General features: G+C 42.2%; 1 protein-coding gene and 1 pseudogene across 3 annotated transcripts in view; both read left to right on the top strand.

The window, feature by feature from the left end:
• Positions 1-24,204, top strand: part of LOC148323149 (inactive dipeptidyl peptidase 10-like) — a 117,204-nt gene that overhangs the window by 15,223 nt on the left and 77,777 nt on the right. The gene's annotated exons all lie outside the window — the stretch shown is intronic.
• Positions 1,720-21,461, top strand: LOC148323150 (uncharacterized; annotated as a pseudogene).

Consider the following 24,204-nt stretch of genomic DNA (forward strand, 5'->3'; position numbering starts at 1 on the left):
TGGATAAAGCCCAGTTTACTGTGCAATAATTTACACATACTGACAATCCACTATCTAATGGCTAGATTTTCCTTTGTTACTTTTCCATGTTTGTATGTCTTAGTTTTGCACTTAAATGCAGTGTGATTTTTATTTCTATGCACATGGCTGTTGAGTTCAAATAAATGACAAATGTTCTAAATTATTATTTGTATTCTTCGTTCAACTATTATAAACATCTTCTACAATATTAACTAACATAAGAGAAAAATATAATTACTTTGCTGGGTAACTTACTACTTTTACAAGGCAGTATCTGAGTTACTAACTCAATTAGATTTTGGATGACGTAAAATGTAACTACAACTAAAGACTTTCTTATAGTACTAACATGCTCATCACTGGCGGTTATTTTGTTGTTTGCGTCAAACCCTTTATTGTTGGGTGAGTATCGTAGATCTTTGATACAGAAATGTATTCAAATATATTAAGAGCATGTTTGCATGTATTTTGTCCAAATGTAAGTAGAATTTTTGTCATACATCCGGTTGGGAAGGGTGTGGTCCTTTATGGCCCCCCACCCCCAGTTGCACTGGTGAAAAACTGTGGCCCCTTCCAGCATTGAAGTTGGTCATACCTGATCTAATAAATTTTCTAGTAATTATAGATCATTGTATGCTTTGATCCAGATCCGAGAAGTGTATAAACTAAGGGGGGATTTGTACCGATGGCACAAATATAATGCTAACTGAAAGCAGACTGAAGGTAAAACATGTTTCACTAGTAGGTATTATACATTGTCATCGCTCCTTTGTGTTTTGCTTTCCTTTATTTTCCTAAGCTTCTGTGTTCATCATTGCCATTGCCATACATATTTCTGTCGTCCTTCATTACTCTTCCATTTTAAATGCATTTAATCTGTTGCTGTGTCTTTGTGTTGTTAGTTGCTTTCACTTTGTCAGTACTAAACAATAACCATCCTTGGCGCCATCAAACATCCAGTGTGATGTCAGTAGGCATTCAGGTTCTATGGCAGACACGTCTGAGGTTGAGGTGGGGAAAAAGGTGCCACAGAAGCAGCTATTTAATGTTTCTCAGTGCAACCTCATTATGATAATGACCGTAGAATTGCTTTGAAGATCAAAACGCTCTTATGGAAAAATCCACTGAGGATTGCTTTGCAATCTGTGAACACGATCATATAATGTATGCATAGTATCACTCCTTCACCAGCTAACTTAGTTTAGAAAAATGCTGAACACCAAGTTATATATGTTTTATACCTAAACATGGTGCATGGCAGCTCACTGAATTTTAAAAGTTTGATCATCTGGACTCTTATAGATCACATATATCCCGTAGCTATGGATGTAATCACATGGCTACAGTTAGGGGAAGAATTGGTGGGCAAGTTCTAGGTCACATGCCCACTGTTCTCAAATATTAATAATGTAACCACGATTAAAGCACCCTCAAGGACCCTTCTGAGAGTGTAGAGCTGGTCCACTGTTCCACGGCCCGGACGAAAACCACACTGCTCCTCCTGAATCAGAGATTCAACCCCCTGACAGACCCTCCTCTCCAGTGTCCCTGAGTAGAACTTACCAGGGAGGCTGAGGAGTATGATTCTTCTATAATTGGAACAGACCCTCCGGTCCCCCTTCTTAAAAAGGGGGACCACCATCCCGGTCTCGCAATCCAGAGGCACTGTCCCCTATGTCCACGCAATGTTGTAGTGGCATGTCAACCAGCCCCAAAACTTCCAGAGCTTTTACGAACTCTGGGTTGATCTCATCCAGCTTTGTCACTGAGGAGCATGTTAACCACCTCTGTTATTTCAACCCCAGAGATAGGCAAGTCCACCTCCGATTCCTCAGGCTCTGCTCCCTCACTGAAAGGCGCATTGTTGGAATTGAGGAGGTCTTTGAAGTATTCTCCCCATCGACTCACATCCCGAGTCGAGGTCAGCAGCACCCCATCTCCACTATAAACAATGTTAATGGTGCACTGCTTCTCTCTCCTGAGATGCTGGATGGTGGACCAGAATTTCCTTAAAGCCGTCCCGAAATCATTTTCCATGGCCTCACCAAACTCCTCTCACGTCTGAGTTTTTGCCTCAGCAACCGCCAAAGATGCATTCTGCTTGGTCAGCCAGTACCGGTCAGCTGCCTCCGGAGTCCTACAGGCCAATAAGACCCAACCTGATCGCATCCCTTACCACTGGAGTCCACCAGTGGGTTTGAGGATTGTCGCCACGACAGGCACCAAACACCTTACGGCCACAGCTCCGATTGGCTGCCTCGACGATGGCACGAAAATATGGTCCACTTTGACTCAATGACTCTGCCTCCACCAGGACATGGGCAAAGTTCTGCCGGAGGTGGGAGTCAAAACTTTTTCTGACATGGGATTCTGCCAGATGTTCTCAGCAAACCCTCACAATACGTTTGGGTCTTCTAGGTTGGACCAACATCCTTAACCACCATCAGAGCCAAGACACCACTACGTGGTGATCAGTTGACAGCTCCAAAACATGCGGCCACAAATCTGATGATGCGACTACAAAGTCGATCACCGAACTGTGGCCTAGGGTGTCCTGGTGCCAAGTGCATATATGGACGCCATTATGTTTTGAACATGGTGTTCATTATGGACAATCCATGATGAGCACAGACGTCTAGTAACAGAACACTGCTCGGGTTCAGATGGGTGGGGGGGTTCCTCCCAATTATGCCCTTCTAGGTCTCACTGTCATGACCCACGTGCGCATTGAAGTCTCCCAGCAGAACGAAGGACTCTCCAAGGGGAGCGCTCTTCTGCACACCCTCCAAGGACTCCAAAAAGGGTTGGTACTCTTAGCTGCTGTTTGATGCATAAGCACAAACAACAGTCAGGACCTGTCCCCCCACCCTAATTTGGAGGGACGCTACTCTCGTCCACCAGGGTGAGCCCCAATGTACAGGCGCCAAGCCGTGGGGGCAATACCTATGTCCACACCTGCTCGGTGCTATGTCTAGTCAGAACTTTTCTCCCTCACACACCAGCTCGGGCTTTTCCAAAGAGCTAGTTTCTGTAGCATGGGATCAGAGCGCCAAGGTGCCTGCCTCTTTCCGCTGCCCGACTCACATGGCACCCAACCCCTTTGACTCCTCCCACAGGTGGTGAGCCCATGAGAAGGGGGACCCACGTTGCCCTTTCGAGCTGAGCCTGGCCGAGCCCCATGGGTGCAGGCCCTTCCACCAGGCGCTAGCCAACGAGCCCTACTTCCAGGCCTGGCTCCAGAGGGGGGAGACAGTGATCCGAGTCCAGGCAAGGGAAAACAAGGTCCATATATTGTCGTCATCATAAGGGTCTTGTGAGTCGTGCTTTGTCTAGACCTTCACCTAGGACCTGTTTGCCTTTGGTGACCCTACCAGGGGCGAAAAGCCCCGGACAGCTTAGTTCCTAGGATCATTGGGACCCACAAACCCCTCCAACATGGTAAGGTGACGTCTCATGGAGGGAGTGCTAAGCCGTGAAATAATTTATTAAAGTGAGTGGCAAAATCTTGAAATCGCATTTCAAATTGACCGGGAGTCAATGCAAGTTGGCTTGTATCGGAGTAATATGATCATTCTTTTTCATCCTTGTCAAGAGTCAAGCTGCAGTATTTTGTACAAACTGAAGACTTTTAATACTAGACGAATATGCAGCAATAATCGAGGCCAGAATTAACAAACACATGACTTACCATGCCTCAACTACCACTGAGATGTTTTGCAGTGTCACTTTGAGTAACAGTAAATTTATCAAGACTCAGAATGATGCTCTCAAATATGTCCCAAAGTCGAGCTGGGCCTTTGATAAACATCTCAGATTTATCAATGTTAAGAAGCAAAAGACTGAAAGACATCCATTGTTTAATTTCATCCTGGCATATCTCTAAAGGACAGCAATTGCGTGCGTTTTGCCATTTTGAAAGGCATAGAAATGAATACCATTGGCATAACAGTGTTAGTAATCTTGTATTTGCGCAGAATATCGCCAACCGAAAGCATGGCGATGCGCACCAATAGAGGGCACTGTTGGAATTTATCTTTATATCAATGTTAGAATTTAACTTTAACCCAATGTAAACTCAAATAAGTAATCTGACTCCAATTTGCGACCTTACCCAACTCCCACACATCCAACAATATGCGCGCTCGTTCTGCAATAGAAAGGTATCAGGAAGCCGGCATTTTCACGCACGAATGGATTTATTCCCAATACACAGATTTCTACATGGCACCTGGATCTCGAATCCCTCTCAATACAAGTCTACACCTCTCTTGCCACCAGCGAATGTGTTCTACCCCCGAGTTGCCCAGTACTGATTCATACTATACAACATGCAAAATGGCACAGACAAAGGCATCCTGGCATGATTCTATTGGCTATGTGTATTGCAGTTAACTTTAGCTCGCTCTCATTGGTCTTTCTCCTCCCGCCGAATCCCGTGGCTCCTACTGCGTGCGATCCCCCGATGGCCGCTCCTTCCCGGAGTCATCTCGTCTCGCTCAGCGCCTTCTGCTTCTAAAACATTCCATTCTTGCACAACCCCAGCAACCAGTTTCGCGCCACCAGTCACACTCTCAGCATTTTACAATATCACATTTTCATACATTGGATGCACCAACATCAAATGAACTATGTTAAGCTCAAACTCTTATATTCCTTTAATAGTCAAAAGTATGAAATCCTTTAAGTGTAACTGAAGTTTAGACCATGCTAATGACCAGACATTCAGGAGAGGAATGCAGGAAGATTAGATCACAGCTGCACCACAGGAGGTGTGAACGAGACCCCTCTGAAACAATGGACTTCCATGCCAGGATCACAAAAGTGGCTCCGAGCAGTCCAACCTTTGTTCAGTTTTAAATTGACTGCCATTTACATTATCCTTTAATCCCTCTCATGACCTCAGACATCTGAGGTCATCACTTGAACACCTTATTTCATTGCTGCACACGAGCTCGACATCACTTGCCATAAAACTAAAACACATCAAACAATTAGTAAAAGAATAAGAATCAGTAGAAAATTTCCTTCCCTCCTTATGGCCTCAGGTCCCCGAGGCCATCTTTCCATACTCACATCCTGGACTCCCGGAGGGCCACGGCTACCTCCGCCTCCTGGGGGTCCTTTTGAGGGATCATCATGTACTGACCACCCGGAGGGAGTGGCCCCAACGTGCGTTCTATTGTCTTAACAGTTAATGATCTGATACATGGAATACAGCAACATCCGCATAACACCATAATAGCGGCAAACACAGCGATAGAAATCAGTACTGATGCAATCAGGCTTTTATATTTACCAAAGATGTTGAACCAGTCAGAATACCAACTGGTGTCCACACCTGAGTGCTCCTTCATTTTGTTACTTAGCGTGCGCAGACCCTCCAATGCCTTGGTAAGGCGACCGTCAGGAGATGTATTGTTGGGAATCAGAGTACAACACTGATCCCCAAAAATACCACACACCCCTCCTCTTTCGGCTAACAACATATCTAAGCTTATTCTGTTCTGGAATGCCATAAGAGACGTGGCAGCCAATTGCTCATGCACTGCCTGGAGTGCTGAGGTGGTAAAATTCGCCAATCGTTGGACATTATAGTGGACATAATTAATCCGGTCCACATTTTTGTTTACTATAATGAACAGGAAAAGACTCTCCCATCCTGCTGCAATTTGATCCACCAATTTATACTCGTCAGGGATCCCTCTTGGAACTCCAATTGCATCTATATACGTGGGATCTCCTGCATTCAACCATTCTTGCATGTCCCTTCTCTTCCTGTTAAGGAAGGGGATTCTTCCCCATTGTCCAACACCTTCCCACTCCATTTTGGCCAGATCTAAGGCTGTCACACTAACTGGCATGATCAGCGTTACCAGGGCGCACTTACCTGAGGCATTGGTGGGAAGCCTATCGTACAGCACTTTCTCTCCACACCACAGCCAAACATCATCACGAGCGAGAGGGATTCCTACTGGCAAAGACACATTTTCATTACACCATGACTCCTGGAGATTTCCAATTCCAGGACCAGTCCCATTTAACTTTTAGGCAGGTGAACTTTTGTTTTGCAACTTGGGTGTCAAAAATAGGCTCTTTCTTTTTTATTCCCACATCATTCCATGGGTGTGTCCAATTAAAATTGTCACCCAAGTGTTCACCTGTGTCGGTTGTTTACATTTCAGATTTAGCAGTAGTTGTTGTGTCTGTGTCAGCGTCTTACCATCATCTCGCTCTGCTCCATACCATACCATTCCATTACATGCTCCTTTCGCTCCATCACTTCTGTCATCCCGCATCCTATGTTCAAACGCAAACATCGTCCACACAAAGCACACGCCAGCAGGTAAAATAGTCAATAAGTTAAACATTTGCATCGTCATCGTCTTTGTTCAGACTCGAAAGTCTCTGACTTTGATCCAATTCATGCCATCTACACATTCCCTCTCTTGACCTGCCCGTCCGGGCGGTCAACCTCTAAGCTCAACCATGGCGGGCACAAATACTGGGGCCGGGCGCAACTGTGAGCTATGGCACCACTTTTGTCCTGTAGTTCCCAATTGGATGGCGTGTCAGGTTCTAGCCAGAACTCTAAACTGTCCTTATCAGCGAGAATGAGTCCACCTCCGGGAAAGCACCCGGAGGTTGATGTACGGAGCGATGTCCGACTCCAGTGATGCTGAGTTCACTGAGTTCAAATATCTAACTGTGTTCCGAGATCACAAATTAAGCCTCGAGCTAACGCTCCAATTTTGACTGTTAATTGACAAATTTTAAAGCAACACAAATGAAATAGTAACCATTTATGCTTAAAATAAAAAATCCCAAAACTATAATAACGCAGACACCGAATTAAACCACTATTTTTTATTCTCTTTTTTTTTTTTTTTTTTTTTTTTTTTTTACGGGAAGAAAAGGTGCTCTACAAGACATAGACAGCTCCAAGACCGCTGCAGTCTTCACCTCCTATTGTCTCATGATTGGCCCAATCCACCTACAGGCTGTGCCCACACTGATTCTGTCAACTGGGGGAGGGGTAGAGACAGTAAAAACATCGCGGAGCTGTGGAGCCGAGCCCCAACTCAGTCGGGCCCTGGGTCCACAACACCTCTAGCAGAGACACACACAGAACTACCATTTCCGAGCGACCCTTCCCTGGAAATTTTGAAATTTAGTAATGTTCCCAAAACCAAAGAATTTGTAGTCGGTGCTGATATATGATCTCCCGATTGTGCAACAACTATGGGGTCTAGACCTCTAGTATGATGACGCTCATCAATATTCAATGCGATTTGTGGCTCGGCGAAAGTAAACAATTCATACCATTTCCGCTGCTCAGGGACAAGGCACGCGTGCGAGGCAACGCCAGTAGACATAACAAATATATAATTCTAACGCAAGATGCACTCATGACTAAATTTGGATGAGTGCATTTTTGATAAACCAAATCATGTTTGTGATCACATGTACAATGTGATATGTCAATTGGTGAATTGAAAGGGTGGCGGTTGCTAAACCACTCAGACCAGAGCAAGAACAGGGCATACCCACTGCGGGAGGATGGGAACCAGGTTTCAGAGCTACCCTCAAATGTTTCAGTTCAGTTTAGCCACTGGGAAGGAAGAGAGCACGACATATGCTCCCTCCGACGGATGTGCAGAGTCAAGTTCAGTCCCATCCGGGAATGCCACTCGAATTCCAGTGTTCGTTCAGTCAATGGCAGTGACTCAGGCAATCTTGAGAGTCCACATGGCTCAGTGGGGGTTGCGGAAGGAGCTCATAGCTCGCCCCAATATCCAGCACCATCGAAAACTTGTCCATCCACCGTCCCCGGAATGCTAGGACCTGCTAGTCCTCGAATGCTGAAGCTCCGCTGCCCCCTGTCATGGAATGGGGTACGAGCGGGTTTGTGTCAAGTGCGTTGGGAGTGGGTAACGGTGGCGCCCCCTGCGCTGGTGGAGCTCTTTGTGACAGATATGGCACCGGAGGATGGCACATTCCAGAAAGTGGCTCGGCATGGACAGCTCATCACCCAGTGACCCCACACCCCGCAGCAAGTGCACACCCCACTCACAACCCCCGTCTGTAACCACCCGTACCTCTGTTACTGCAATCCCAACCTCGTTGACTGGCCTGCTATGGACAGCAGCCAGTCTGCTGTGGCGCTGCGTCACCCGAACCTTGCCCAGAAGCAGCAGAAGTGGAAGGAGCAGCTGCCTCCTTTTTTCTTATCTCTCTTGGCCTTCTAAACCTGCAAGTACAACAATTTTAGTCACGCTCCTTAATCCAATCCCATATATTCCTTTTCTGATGTCGTGCAAAATTAGGTACAAAATGTGTTCTACTTAGGCCGATTAGCATTATTTCATTCATGGACTATTTCGCCTGATGTCTGCCACTGGAAGGTGCACGCCCTTGTGGACGGCCAACTGGAACAGCTGTGTAATGTCGACATTATTGGATGGGTCACTGCCGGAAGTCTCACTCCATTCATGTCTCGCCCTGGCCACATAGACCAGGCCTGTCTCCCTTTTCCCCACCTGAAAGACACAGCAACATCGACCCCAACGGGCCAGAAATATCTGATGCACGGCACAGCCAATCTCACCTGAGGTGTCCCCATTTAGCTGGTGACCATCATGCTGGTCAGCAGATCTGGCCTCGGCCTCAAGTGAGGATAGTTCCTCTGAAATAAATTTTGTCCCGCCTGTAACTCTGTATAAACCTCTTAGTCTGGTGTCTCCTTTGTAGGAGATTTCAACCAACGTGACCTCTTTACAACATGTCGAATAAACCAATGTTGACCTTTCTGCTATCTTTACAGCTGTGAGAGCTGTTACTAACGCCTCCTTCCCCCTTGGATAATTACGAATGTCTCATCTTCAAACTTCTTACAAGCACCCAGTATCCTGGCTTTACTAGATTACTGCCCCTGCTGGGAGACAGAAAGATCCTTGTCACTCTAAATTTGCGCCTGTCTTTTGTTTTCCTAACACTTTTCACATATGGTCAACTAAAGTTGCTTCAACATCTATTTCCCATTTGTTCTTAAATTTGAGGTATTCTATAAGTTCTTCCAAACAGTGTTTCACAATGTCTTAGTCCTAAATACAATGAACTACGATACAATGGAAAATATCAGAATAACATTCATACATCCAACATGAGACACGTGCTTGAGACCACTTCAGGGTCATTTTCGTCTGAAATATCTCCTCTACAACAACTTACCCTTGCGTTAAGTGAGTAATTTTCCATAAAAACAGTGCCACTAATTCGACATTAACTCCAAGTATCACTGCTGTGGTGCTGTATTATATGGAAAAGTCTAAACAATCCAAGAAAATTTTGCCCTATCCTGGACTGGGTGTGTGTTATCTAGTCGCGCATCCAATGTGAATATATCTTATATCTCCCTCCTTGTTGAGGAGAACCTCTGGGATGGTAGTGGTGAGGCGCTATTTGAAGCAGTCTCTGGCCTTCTGGTCACACTGGTCACATGTCACCTCAAACCTGTGGACAGAACTGGACGAGTGGCACTTGCCAGTGAGAATGAGAAGGGGTAAATTATCTTCCTTCCAAAACTTTCAGTTTTGCATAAATTTTGTGTAATAACGTCAATCAATCATTCACTTGATGCTTGAATTTAATTACTCCAATCTATCTCCAAAAACAATTTCAAAATCAATACTCGGGAGTGCAATAGGGATTCAGGTTGATCAGGCCTGTCCACCCATCGCATCCTAAGTACTGTAAGGGCTTGCCGGTGACCTCAAACAATTTTCTGTCCTGAGGCCCGTCCCTACAACATTCACTCAAACCACATATGCATACAAACACTTTTCTTTCACACTGTCATTCACCAAACGATACTTTCCAATTCCACACAGAGACCCCTCCCTTGGCGCGTCCGCCTTGATTTCACTGAGATTTGTGCTGGCAGATCCATAATTTTGCCTTAATTTAGCCAGCGTATGCCAAAATTTACAACTGTGGGTCTCTGGATTTTCCCATTCACTCCCCGTGAAGTTGTTTCTCCTCTCCTGGACGCAGCTGACGAAACTGCACCTGTGACATCAAACAGCTCATAGACGCGAATGTTAGCAGTCTGGTATTTATGGAATGATGTCATATCCTCTAAAATTGTCATGTCAGCGTTCGCGTCGTACAGTCAAAAAACAACATCTGTCTTCCACCTTTGTCACATTTAATACACATCAGTTAATAAATCATCTACAAAACTATTTAGTCCAACTTTAAATTAGGTAACCCAATCTCCAATGGCTAGATATTCCCCTTTCCAAAGATTTTCTTTCAACATGTTCATAGAATACTTCACTTAAAACTTATCCCAAAACCATAATCCCTTTGCTTAAAATTTAAATTTTAATAAGATTGTCGCCGCCCTGCTGTTCCTCAGGCATCCCCTGCATGTTTCAGTGTTTAACTTGTGTTCTAATTCCCTGCTAATTTGTATTTATTGTTAGGTTGAATACATATATTTTATCCCGTACCATACTACACTAGCACTGTAAAAAAAAACTGCTCCACACCTCAATGAGAGGCAGATGCCTGAAGATTAGATCAACGTCTGCAACATCGTGGGGGGTGCCGCGACACACCTCTGAAACAAAAGGACTGTGACCTTCTTACGAGAGCACCAAAAGGCATATCTTCCTTTTCAATCAGTTAACGACTGCCATTGATGCCTGTTTTTCCTCTTGTGTCTGAAATGTTTACATGTTCCTGCTGGTGCTTCCCCCCCCCCGGGGCCAGCACGGGCGTCTCCACACTCCCCTGCTGTTCTCCGCGCACCCTCTCTCTCATTATTCACAGCCTGTTCGATCAATTGTATGGTCGCTGGTGCCATCCGTGAATCGTTTTATCTTTTGCATCTCAAACCATTCTGCTCCCCCCCCATTAATGGCGCCGTCGGATCGGGCGGCGGCTCAAACACATACTGTTGCGAGTCTGGCAACTGTGGATAAATGCCTCTCAGACATTCCGTCTTTTCTTCCACTTTTTCAATCACTTCATCCTCTTTCTCTGACTTCCTCCCCCTACTTGGGAACGAGCATCTAACTTCAAAGGGCTGTTAACTCTTTGTTAGAGCACACTCATGATTTTACGATTACACCTATACTCATTGCCTTCTGTAAAATCTTTCTCACTCTTATTTTTTTTTCCTTTAATTTTCCAAATTCACTGTAGCCTTACCAAAGCCACTCAACCAATCAAGGTATCAAATCACAAACTACAAAGTCAGGAACCACCTATGCTCTTGCAAAGGTTTCTCATGCTCTCAAAGCTTCCTTCAATTAAGATTTCATAACACCAATCTTTTTCTTTGTGTCATTTCCATCTGTGCATTTCATTCCAGTTACTAATTACAGTTACCTTAATAGAAAGACCATCAACTCAAGTATGAAACATGAAATATTTATTTCTTCAATTCCTCCTTACAGCAGACCCTAATTCTTATCCTTTTCATTTGTTCAAGTCACACCTTCTTCAATCACCAAACTCTGTCATTCTCAATACTGCCTGTTTCACCATCCTCCTTTCAATGGAACATTAATTGTTCCTTTCTCTTTTCTACACATTCTGCATCTTTTTCACATTCCTTTTCTTTTCTTATTGAACTTCCCATCGCTACACTGACACAATTTCTTCTCTTTTCTCTAGCTTTCTTTCTTTCTATTTTCTTATTTCATCCCTACTTCATGTTTTTCTTCTCTTTTTTATGTTTCATTTTTATGAATTTATCCTTAATCTCCGTGCCACACCCAGGACCCGAGACCACTATAACACTTCCTCTCCTTCAACATCCTGAAATCCACTCGTGTGTGTCCCAACCACTTCTTACGCAGAACAATTTTAGCCTTCACATTCACACAGCTTCCACACAGACACGTAAATCCCAGATTTTAAACCGTGTCCCGATACGTAAATCCCAGATTTTATACCGTATCTTAACCACGAATAGTTCCAAACTATTCTAGTAGGTAAATCCCAGATTTTACACTACTATCGTCCACACTTTTACACTTATTTATTTATATATTTATTTATTTATTTAACCATATCATATCTTAACCACGAATAGTTCCAAACTATTCTAGTAGGTAAATCCCAGATTTTACACTACTATCGTCCACACTTTTACACTTATTTATCTATACATTTTAACGCCGTTCCACTCCGCCTTCCTCTTATAATTTAGCGTTGCCAATATGCAGAATTTGAAAAGGATCTGCTTACCTTATGTCACTGTGGGCCCAAGAGGAAGGCCGGTCAGAAGTGTGGCTCCTTTATCCTTTAACCTTTATCAGGTCGTCACCTGGTGTGGACGTGGGCCCCAGGCCCGAGTCTCAGACTCTTGTGGTTTTTCCTGAAGCCCCAGGCTTCCTTTGAGCCCCAGGCTCTTGAAGCCCCAGGCTTCTTTTCTTTTCTTAGAGTCCCAGACTCTCTTTGAAGTCCCAGACTTCTATTACCTCTCATGCATCCCGTCGGCGTCACCATAAATTGTTGGAATTTATCTTTATATCAATGTTAGAATTTAACTTTAACCCAATGTAAACTCAAATAAGTAATCTGACTCCAATTTGCGACCTTACCCAACTCTCACACATCCAACAATATGCGCGCTCGTTCTGCAATAGAAAGGTATCAGGAAGCCGGCATTTTCACACACGAAGTGGATTTATTCCCAATACAGATTTCCTACATGGCACCTAGATCTCGGATCCCTCTCAATACAAGTCTACACCTCTCTTGCCACCAGCGAATGTGTTCTACCCCCGAGTTGCCCAGTACTGATTCATACTATACAACATGCAAATGGCACAGACAAAGGCATCCTGGCATGATTCTATTGGCTATGTGTATTGCAGTTAACTTTAGCTCGCTCTCATTGGTCTTTCTCCTCCCGCCGAATCCCGTGGCTCCTACTGCGTGCGATCCCCCGATGGCCGCTCCTTCCCGGAGTCATCTCGTCTCGCTCAGCGCCTTCTGCTTCTAAAACATTCCATTCTTGCACAACCCCAGCAACCAGTTTCGCGCCACCAGTCACACTCTCAGCATTTTACAATATCACATTTTCATACATTGGATGCACCAACATCTAATGAACTATGTTAAGCTCAAACTCTTATATTCCTTTAATAGTCAAAAGTATGAAATCCTTTAAGTGTAACTGAAGTTTAGACCATGCTAATGACCAGACATTCAGGAGAGGAATGCAGGAAGATTAGATCACAGCTGCACCACAGGAGGTGTGAACGAGACCCCTCTGAAACAATGGACTTCCATGCCAGGATCACAAAAGTGGCTCCGAGCAGTCCAACCTTTGTTCAGTTTTAAATTGACTGCCATTTACATTATCCTTTAGCACAGACCCTATCCCTGTGGAACTCCACCTTTTGGAGACGACCACTCTACCACTGAGCCATGCCACTCCTATGGTTACTGATTTTTCTGTGTTGAGGTTTTGTCACTTAAGTAGGGATCAAATAACAGCAATCTTAAAAGCTGGTGGTGCAGTGCCATGGAGAGTGGTGAATTAATACATTTTAACATAGAAAATCCTAAAACCTTAAAAAAAAATTTTAACCAGTTTGCCAGTAAGTTGGTCAAGCAAAACACAGTTTTTTGTGTTTCAGCAAGCTATCACACCATGCCTGATGGAATCCCTCAAGTTTAGTGGCATGCTATTTGCACCAGTGTTGTTTTCGTCAACACTGACGATGACAAAAATATTTTGTTAACGCCCCTTTTTTTCCACGACGATTACGAGACAATGACGAGCTAAATGTGGCTCTTTGATGACGAAAACATGACATGATGTAAATTAATTTTCGTTGACAAGACGAGACTGGGCAAAATTGTTGGCGTGTGGTCCGTCAGGCGTTCAAATTTTATGACATCCCTTCCTATTGTACACGTAATCTGTCGTTCAACAATTGCAAAACTGGTGCAACCTATCCTCATTTGGGCACGCTCACCACTGGGACAACACGCGAGGTGCACGCGCTGCACACGCACCATCATGTGCACTGGCACAACAAGCCACGAACACGTCTGCGGTCATTTGTCTCAGCCCACACAGACTGACACACTTTCGTTTGATGGACCATGGTGACAGTGACATTCAACAGACTACTTGGTCCTGATAGAAGCAAGCTGTTACAAGTAAATAAGACATATATTTGATAGTTTGTACTTGTGCTACTGTATTAGAACAAGTCCACTACAAGTCTATGTTGTTAACATGTTTTTAATTTATTTATGTTGCTTTAAGTGAAATAATGCCAAATAAAATGTTTTGGTTCTCTCCTTATTTTGTAGCAATGAACATTGATTCCACTGTTACCACTTTTATCTGTTTGTAATGCATAATCCTTAGTCCGTCAGAAAATCTTTGCAACTGGGTGGAAGCCTCGTATGCCTGTTTTGAACTAAAACGGACTTAAACCTTTTGGGGTTTTTGTCGACTAAAACTGGACTAAAACCATTTTGAGTTTTTGTCGACTAAAACTGTCACGAATAGGAATGTAGGAATGACTAAATGTGACAAAAACTAATGAGCATTTTCGTCCAAAAGACTAAGACTACATCTAAAATGCCAAAAACAACTCTGATTTGCGCTCAAGATTCCTATATGACTGTTTAATTGTGCAGGTTTCATCAATAAACCACAGAGTAAGCGGCCTAGGACGAGTTCTAACTCCATTTGGCGTAACGGAGTCAAGGCCATTTAACAGGACAACATTGAAATCATATGTAAGATTACCCCTCAAACCAATATAAGTAGGAAATAAAGAAGTTGCCAGAGACATTAACTCAAGAGAACGTCGTAGTGGTTTCAGAACTAATATTGCTGCAGACCGAGCTTAGGTTGTGTTCAGGATGATTGCAATGGGCCAAGATTTCAAATTTTATATCGCTTATCATCTGAAACGACGTGATTAGTGGTCTTGACGGGAAATTCATATTAATATTAAAGTAACCCAATTACTATTTTATATGCGTGAGTAACAAGACAGCCACAACCTAAGAAAATTCATCCACAAAGCTAGAGTATTGTGTACCACACTGTCTGTTTCTGGAGCTACTTGCACCTGTTTACAATAACATTTACCAGTGATATTATTGTGTATTTTCTCCTCAAAATCCTGAATCTAATTCAAATGCAAATGCAATTTATGCACCTCATTTCCAGTAACTAATGTCAGGAATAAAACATGAAGATGAAATATCAAATTCTGACTGGGAAACTCCTCCTTCTCTGTGGGGAGAGGGGGAAATGTACTAATGTGACCCCAGAGAACTTTGGAAACATGACAAAATGACTACCCAGAGCGCAGTGAAGGAAAAAAAAAGAACAGGCAAGATAAAAGAGGAACGAAAATGGGAGACAGTGAGCTCGAGTTGGTGTTTCTGTTGGTTTGTCTAATTTGATGTCGCAACAACAAGTCACTCACATGACCTGTTTAAACAATAACGATGCAAGTTGTGAAAATATTCCATTTTACATTTTTGTGTGATATGTTATCTTATAAATTAAAGGCAATGTTAAAAACGTTTGAATTCGACTTCCTTTGTAAGTACTTGTAAATCTGGGATTTGGGACGGCGTGGCATATCAATTCTCACCTTGGGCCTCCCATATTGGCTACAGCCCATCCTGGGCTTAACTCATGAGCTATAGATGAGCTGCACTGTTAAATTAAACACATTCTATAAGACTGAGTCATAAAAGTGAGTTTCTTAAACAATACAATACAACTTTATTTACATAGCGCATTTCGCAACAGCTGGAGCTGTGACAAAGCGCTTTCCATATGGTGTTATGGCTAAAGAAGAAATAAAGGACCGCCAAAAGAAAAGGCACGATCCCCCCTTGTTTAATTTATTTAATCATACTTTTTCTCTGAATAAAATAGTGAACTAACTGAATGTTTTTTTATTATAATCTTTGTTCTAATGTTCTCTTTATACAAGTCTGATTCTAAGGCGACTGAGCATTACCAGTAGAGTGCACTGTTAGACTAAGAAAAAGCCGCTTGGTACTATGTGTGGGCAGTTGCAATGAAATTAATAAAGAGGGACACACAAGCAAGAATTATGTACAGCTGGAATTTTACTTAATACAGTTGTAATCTAGTAATAACAACATTTATAGGTGATCCAAATATCTAGTGATGTGAACGATTGGTGACCATTGCAAGGTGCACTGTTGACTCTTACAGCCAGCTGGACCACATATCACCCACAACCTTAGTGAGGAGGGCAAGCGCTATAGAAAATGGGATGGATGGATTATATTGCATCTACATTTTGTTTGCTGTGAAATGACACAAATGCATTGTTGCTAATATTTATAGACTTCATAGTTTTATTGATAGACTTCATTATTAAAGAAATGTCAAATCGCCATTTGTAGTGACATTTCTTTATATTAATTGTTTTATTTAGTGGTAACTTGTTTTCTTTAGCACTGAATCCATCAATATCTTACTTTGATGGAAACGCCAGTGCAGCAATGTTTCTATTTTTAAAGTAGTATCTTTCCATAAAAAATATTATTATTATCTAGGGTAGGTAGATTATTTCAGTGGGAGGAGGAAAGATGCTGCCTATTATCACCTCTCAACGGTTTAACAGTCGACGTGTTGGAGAATGGAAGATATGGGCATTGTATTTCCAGACAATCTAGGAGATTAGTCCTGATGTGAAACATGATGATCTTAGAAAATATATCTGCAGCATGTTGTTTGTGTGGATGAGTTTGTGCACTTGTGCCAGGATTCTCCCTCCTCTCTAGCTTGTACTCCCCACAATTCGATATTTCTTTCTGCCGAGCTTAAATTCATTGGCAGAGATATCAAAGTCTGCATTCAGGAGATAGCCCATCAAAAAACGCATCCAATGCCTATCTCAATTTCTCCCCGAAGATGCCAGTGAGTTCAATCTCTAAGGCTTTATGCTGCATTTTGAAAATTGCCAGCAAATGCAAACTTGATGTTGGTAGCCTCTGACTTGCAAGGGCAATGTGTACAAATGATATATAAAGGATGATTCAACAGTTTGCCAACTGTTTGTTGACATAGCCATTACCTAACTTAAAAGTGTTAAATAAAGTGAGTGAACAACAATACAAACCTCATTAGTTATGTGAAATAACATGAAATGATATTTAAAAAAAATATAGAATGAAAACAGGAAAGTAAGAGAAAGCGGAAGCCAAATGTCGTGATGCTGACGTTACACTTATTTAAATCTTATTAAAATCTGGGAAAGGTTAGATACAGGGCTAATAGACAGTGTTTAATTTGACTTGTTTATTTAATCATCCAGGCAGAGACAACATGAATAAATAACAAATAATATAGATATATTATTTGTTATTTATTCATGTTGTCTCTGCCTGGATGACACTTTTGTGTTCTTCGTGTCATGTTTACTTTTGCGAAGGAGCAGGACCCAAATGCAGGGGAGCAAGACAGGAAGTATTTTAAACGGGAATTTAATTTAAAGTAAAAAGGCAACAAAGTACTTGGATAAACAAAAGGATCAAAGTACAAAACAACATGGATAGAGTAACAAAATAACTTAGACCTGACTCTGAAAACTGAACATGCTGAGAAACTTATGGCAGACACTAGAGAGGAGACAGCCGACATTGACAATGACCTGACAAGAAGTGAAAGGAATCATGGAACTTATTACAAACAAATTGACAAGACAACAAGGAACACCTGGACAAGCCACAAAAGGTTGGAGGGAGCTGATTGGTTAACACGAGGTGGACACAATATGCATGACAAGACACAAAGGAAAAACATGAAACTAAACAAACACACTCGATGACACTTTGCATGCAGTTTGGCCATCTGTTCATGCGTGTTGTAAACACAGCCATACTAGATATTGTGTACAACTTAAAATGGTCACACCATTAACAAAAACCAACAACATCAACTTGGTCCTGTAGGTTTAATCAAGCCAGTTGACGTAATACATTCATTAAAAGAGACATACAAGTCGGTGTTTTTACGTATTTTAAACAATGCCTTAAAAATTCTCAAGAATTGCATGTAACAATTTTACAATTCTATTCCACTTCCAATCAAGGATCAGTTTGAGAGGGTATGATTCAAGGAGTTTCTTGTGTGTATAGGTCTATATAGGTGTATATATGTGGACATTGACACAATTTTCAGCACTTCGTCTCTGTCCCACACCACAATGGATTTGGAATGAAACAATCAAGATGTGCTCTGAGTGCAGGATCCGAGGTTTAATTTGAGGGTATTTACACCCAAATAAGGTCAATGGTGTAAGAATTACAACACATTTTATATGTGCCTCCACCTTTATAAGGGACCAAAAGTAATTGCAGAAGTGGCTGCTCAGCTGTTCCATGGCCAGGTATATGGCATTCCCTCATTATTTCACTTAAAAGAAGCGGATAAAAGACTTTGCATTAAATTCAAGTGAGCTATATTCATTTGGAATCTCGCAATGGTGGCTTGTCATGTGCTTCAAGGCCTTCTCTGCTGGCCTAACATCCAAAAATTCTGATCATATTCTTCATATTGTTGTCATATTGTACCATAGTTGAAATTTTAGGTTAGAGTTTTTATCCAATAAGCATTCAGCTAGCTCGTGCTGCCAGGCAGATTTCATAATACCAGTAGAACGCACTAGTCGTCTAAAGCCTTCAGATACAATCATGCGGTCGTCTGTTTTGTGTGAGTGAAGGGCTTTTACAGTTGATAGCCAATCAGACTACGAGTTGATGACAGCAAGGCCTTCTCGCTTTCAAAATGCTTCTTTCACGAGAAGCTAGGACGTCCAACACTCACTCAGTACTAAGTAAGCGTGTTTGTGTATATTATTTCTCCAGCAGTGGTGTCATAAGTGATGGTAAAATGATGGGGGTTTATTCAAGTCGGACTAAGTAGGACTTCACTGAAGGCGTAGGTGTGAAATGCATGGCCTGCCACTGGAATCTGGTGAGGTCATCTCTATATATTAAGACACTGGTGAGCACAACAACACCAGAAGATCACAGAAAACAAGTGTGTTGGATGACAGACAAATCTTTTCCATCGCCAAGAAAAAATTTTCAACCGGGAATCCCGACCATCTCCTCAATACACTGGTACTGAAGTAACTGTGTTTTGCTCCAATAAATTAATCTTAACACTCCTAACTCTAATCATAAATCTTTAGCGATTTTGACACGGATTGGTTTATTAGACACAGAAACAAATATTTCAATTTTGGTCAAAATTAAAATATAGGCTCAATCTTCTATTTTGGGTTCATATTTTTATATCAGACTCCAGAGGAGTCTGTCCCTAACCAGTCACCGTACGTCACTGCCAAGCCAGGGAGTGGTTTATGCTTATTGAAGATCAGCTGGCACACTTACAATGAATTTTGACTCATAAAGACACGCACAGTGGGGTGAGGAAAATTGGCTAGTACACGCGACATTAATTCAATGGTGAGTTTGCACATTTATACTCAACATTTGTGAAGACCGCAGAGTAACCAATTATTATTTTGAGCTCAATTGTACCTGATTTGCCCATTTGCACTGCAGTTAATTAGCATGATTTTTAGTCCACTTTTTGTAGAAGCCTGCTTAGATGTGCACATGTCCAATTTCATGTAGTTATTTAATATATCTAAATTGAGCCACTTGAGACCCCAAATAAATCATGTCAACTGACTCATGTAACGTAAATCAAACCTTAGCATGACCATGTTACTCTCATAACAATTAAGTATACATGCACCACGCCACATAGAGGCGGATCAGGGTGGTCGCGTGAAGACAGATGGTAAATTGACCCAATTACCCGCAAGCATGCAAGGCAAGGCAGCAGTGTCGGCTTCCCAAAAAATGTATTGTAGCTGGAGTGTAACAGAAAAAAGTCCAAAAACAACTAAATACTCAAGACATGGTGTAAAGACCACTACAGGCTGAACAGAAACCACCAACTAAAAATAAACAGACTGGTGAGATAATGAAGCACATTTGGACAAGGCCTGAGCAAACGTAAAAACAATCGCATTAAGAGCAGACAAGGAAGGCACAAACAGGAGACAGGAAAACCAAATTTCTTATAATATACAATAAGACAAAACACAAAGTGAAATACAAAGTAACAAAGGTCAAAAACAGAGCAAGACACCACAATTCTTTTTAATGAGTTTTTGTCTCATGGTTTCCACTCACCGATACTTAATGAATGAATTCATTATAACTTGCTCTCACAGCCAAGTGCATCTTGCTGCAATTAGCTGTGGTTTTGAGACATGGTCAGTGAATAAATTAGTTCTCTGTTGGTTCACTATCACGTGTCGCCCTTGTCCTCTTGAGCACATCTGCAATGTGTAAATAGTAGGTCTAGGATAAGGGACAATAACATTGCTGGTTAGATGGAATCCTGTCAGGTTAACTTTCAGCCCACAGACAAACATGAAAATGAGTACATGAATAATTAATAATTAGATGGAGGCATGGATTTTTTAATTGCTAAAATACAAAGTAAGCAAACAAGTATATCAGTATGAAATAGTATATCAGTAAATTTGAGAAATGTCTTACTTACTAATTCTGCAAACCGCCCCAACACTGTTTGTTTTCCTCAGACACAAAATATTAACACTTCAGGCCTCTGCACGATTACACAGTCTGAAACACTGTCATAGAGTTGCTAACTCCAACACCAGTCGTCATGGTAACAAAAGACACACTGCATTGGTTTGTTTTGCAGTACAGCAAGTGGAGTTTGTGTTTGCTCATTTTCATTAGACAGACACTCTCAAAACAAGATGAGTTTTGGGAGACTTAAAAATTGGGTGTTAAGTGTAATTCTTAATTCGTGGGGTAATCAAAATCATATCACAGACAAGCTATATAGATGTGTTTTAAATTGTGAAAAAAAAAGGATGTGTGGTGGTCCCACTTTCTTTTTCGTTCTGGACGTGCAACAGTGGACCACCTCTACACCCTATAGGCAGGATCCTCGAGGGCACAAGGAAATTTGCCCAACCAGACAACATCTGTTTTGTGGACTTGAAGAAGGGAGTTGTTTGTGGGGTGCTTGGGGAGTGTGGGGTCCTCATTGCCATGAGTAAGTAGAATCCCGTCAAGGCTTCCATTTGTTGCTCATTTTGTTCATAACCTTTCTGGACAGATTTGCTCGGTTCAGCTGTCCGGTTTGGTCGTCTCAGTATTGCATCTCTGCTTTTTGCGGACGTTGTTCTGTTGACTTCAAGGCATGATCTCCAAATCTCACTAGAATGGTTTGCAACTGAGTGTGAAACATCAGGACCTCTAAATATAAGCTAATTGTCCTCAGGTGGGAAAAGGTGGAGTGCCCTCTCCAGGTTGGGGATGAGATGCTGCCCCAAGTGGAGTAATCAAAATATATTTTGTTCTTGCTCGTGAGTGAGGGAAGAATGGAACTTGAGGTCAACAGGGGGATCAGTGCAGCATCTGATTGATGGGGTCGTTGTATCGGTTTATGGTGACGAAGTAGGTGAGCCAAAAGGCAAAGCTCTCATTTACTGGTTGAGCTACGTTGCTACCTTCATTTATTACAGATGCAATTATATCAACAGTATTCTGATGTTAAAATTGCCACTGGAGATGCCAAGTCCTGAGGACAAAGAGGGTGTTATGAAACCCCTTGGAATAATCAACTTTAAAGGAAAAATTATTCCAAACTTATCATCAAAAACACTGCACCTAAGACAACTTCTTTATAAGGGTTGCCAGTTTAAATGGAGTGACAAACTGGAAAAGGAATGACAACAACTGAATACGACACTGACAAATTTTGATCCGAGAAGGAAAACAAAGCTACCAACATTTCTGGCAGAAACAGACGACAAGCCCTTGATAGCCATCATAAAGAAAATCCTGAGTGACTCGCTGAGACAGGAAATGCTGAAAAGACTGCCTGCGGGACATCTATGCATAGAAAAATACAAAAGCAGAGCCAGATCAGCAGAATATTGGTCAGGATTCAATGCAGACATTGACGAAATCTTAACTAATACTAATACTAATATTCCCTTTATTAGTCCCACAATGGGGAAATTCGAGATTCGAACCCAGGCCTCCTGGGGAGACTGGGTCCTGAACGCGGCGCCTTAGACCACTCGGCCATCCAAGTTGTGAGACGTGTATAAAACACCAAGCAAAACAAACAAAAGAACCTTTGACCATTACAGACATTCCAGATAAACCATGGCAGAAAATAGGGACATTCATTTTTCACCTGGATGGAAAAAAATACTTGCTAGTCATAGACTATTTGTCAAATTATCCAGAGATGTTATTTTTGTCCAACATGTCTGTTACTTGTGTCATAACGCACATGAAATCAATCTTTGCGAACCATGGAATACCTCAGATTATTTCCAGTGACAATGGACCTTGCTATAGTTGTCGAGAATTTCAACTATTTGCTCAAGAATATGATTTCAACCATGTGAACTCAAGCCTTCCGTATCCTCAGTCAAATGGGAATGCAGAGAAAGGGGTACACATAGTGAAACAGTTATTGAAAAGGCACAAGACAGTAAAGCAGAGCCCTAATTGGCACTTCTTAGATAAAGAGCTTCAGCATTAGAGCATGGCAAAGCTCCTGCAGAAATACGAATGGGAAGGCAACTACGAATCATTCTTCCTGGCAAGAAACACAAACAAGTGACAGACAAAATGAGAAATTTGCAGAAAAGACAAAAGATCAACTATGACACGGCCTTTAAAACTTTAAAACCAATTGCACCCAACAACACAGTTAGAGTGGAAGATCTGGAGAAAGAAAGCAATTGTGTAGGAAGAAGTGAGCCCAAAATCATACAATGTGAAGACGGAAGATGGACAGATACTACGGGGAAACCGGAGAAGTTTATTATCAATGCTGGGTAGTCCGTCTCAGGGGCGGAACGGTCCCCCATTTTTGGGGTGCGTGGTAGTTAGTGACAAATTAAAAAAAAAAAAAAAAGTACGATTAACAAAGGCTGGAAGTGAATTTTAGTGCAGCCCACGAATCGTCCCTCGAGCATATGATGAACCTACTCGCGAAATGAGCAAACGACAAAAATTGTCTCAGAACGTATCAAAATCACCACTACCAACTGTTTGTGTATGACAGCAGTGTGCGTTCAAGCGTGCCTGTATTTCCTTATTCTGACATCACGTAACCCGCGCCTCCCACCTGCTACTGCGGCATACCTTAACAAGAGGGGTGATGTGGGAGGGGGTGGGGGGGGGCAACACCACAATCCCTATAACACCAACTGTGCATACTTATTTCCATTGGGCATGTTCGCGGAGAAGAAGAAAGAAGAATGAGATGAAGGAGGAGGCGGAGCAGGACACAAACAAACAGACAGACAAAGGGGAAGTCAAACCATTAACCCACTTCGGTTTGACAAAACATTTACCACCATAATAAGCCCATAATAAGGTATGTGGTTTTTAAGAGTAAATTAGCCATGATGATTGTTAATGGGATTTTCTTTTAATGGTATGCCCCAGTAGCAGGTGCGGGTTACTTGTTGTCAGAATACGGAAATGCTTGAACGCACGCTGCTGGTTCAGGTCTCTTCTTACACAAACAATGATGTTCAAGTAAACCACTGCACGGACACTTTTTTTTTCGGGGGTGGAACGAGGTCAGGGGCCGACAAGGGTCAAGGCTGGTAGGGTACCCAGATCGCGGCAAAAAAGGTTCAAGTGCCCAGCTATGCTTATTGCATACACAAGAGACTATGAGCTCACAAGATGGACAGCGTGAGTGCAATATCAATGTTACACCTGAACCCACCTCACCTGTAAAAGACAGTGTTGAGAAAAGTGACCCGTCATCTGTATAAAATCCACACCACTAGATAGCCTGAATCTTTAATTTATTTCTTAAAGAGAAGAAAATGCTTGAAAAAAAGTTCATTCATGTATTCATGCTTGTATGTTAGAACAGTTTGCATCTAAAGAAAAGCTACACCAGGGGCTGTCTATGCTAAAGCAACCTATTTTTGGTAGGAGAAGCAAGAGTGAGTGCAAGTCACGTTCGATAAACGGCTATAGCAACCCACTTATGTTTTATTTTTTATTAAAAACTTAAGCATTAGCATGCCTACTGTGAAACAA

The sequence above is a fragment of the Idiotropiscis lumnitzeri genome, chromosome 14 (assembly GCF_059441095.1).
Source record: "Idiotropiscis lumnitzeri isolate Australia: NSW breed Sydney's pygmy pipehorse chromosome 14, RoL_Ilum_1.0, whole genome shotgun sequence".
Classification (NCBI taxonomy): Eukaryota; Metazoa; Chordata; class Actinopteri; order Syngnathiformes; family Syngnathidae; genus Idiotropiscis; species Idiotropiscis lumnitzeri.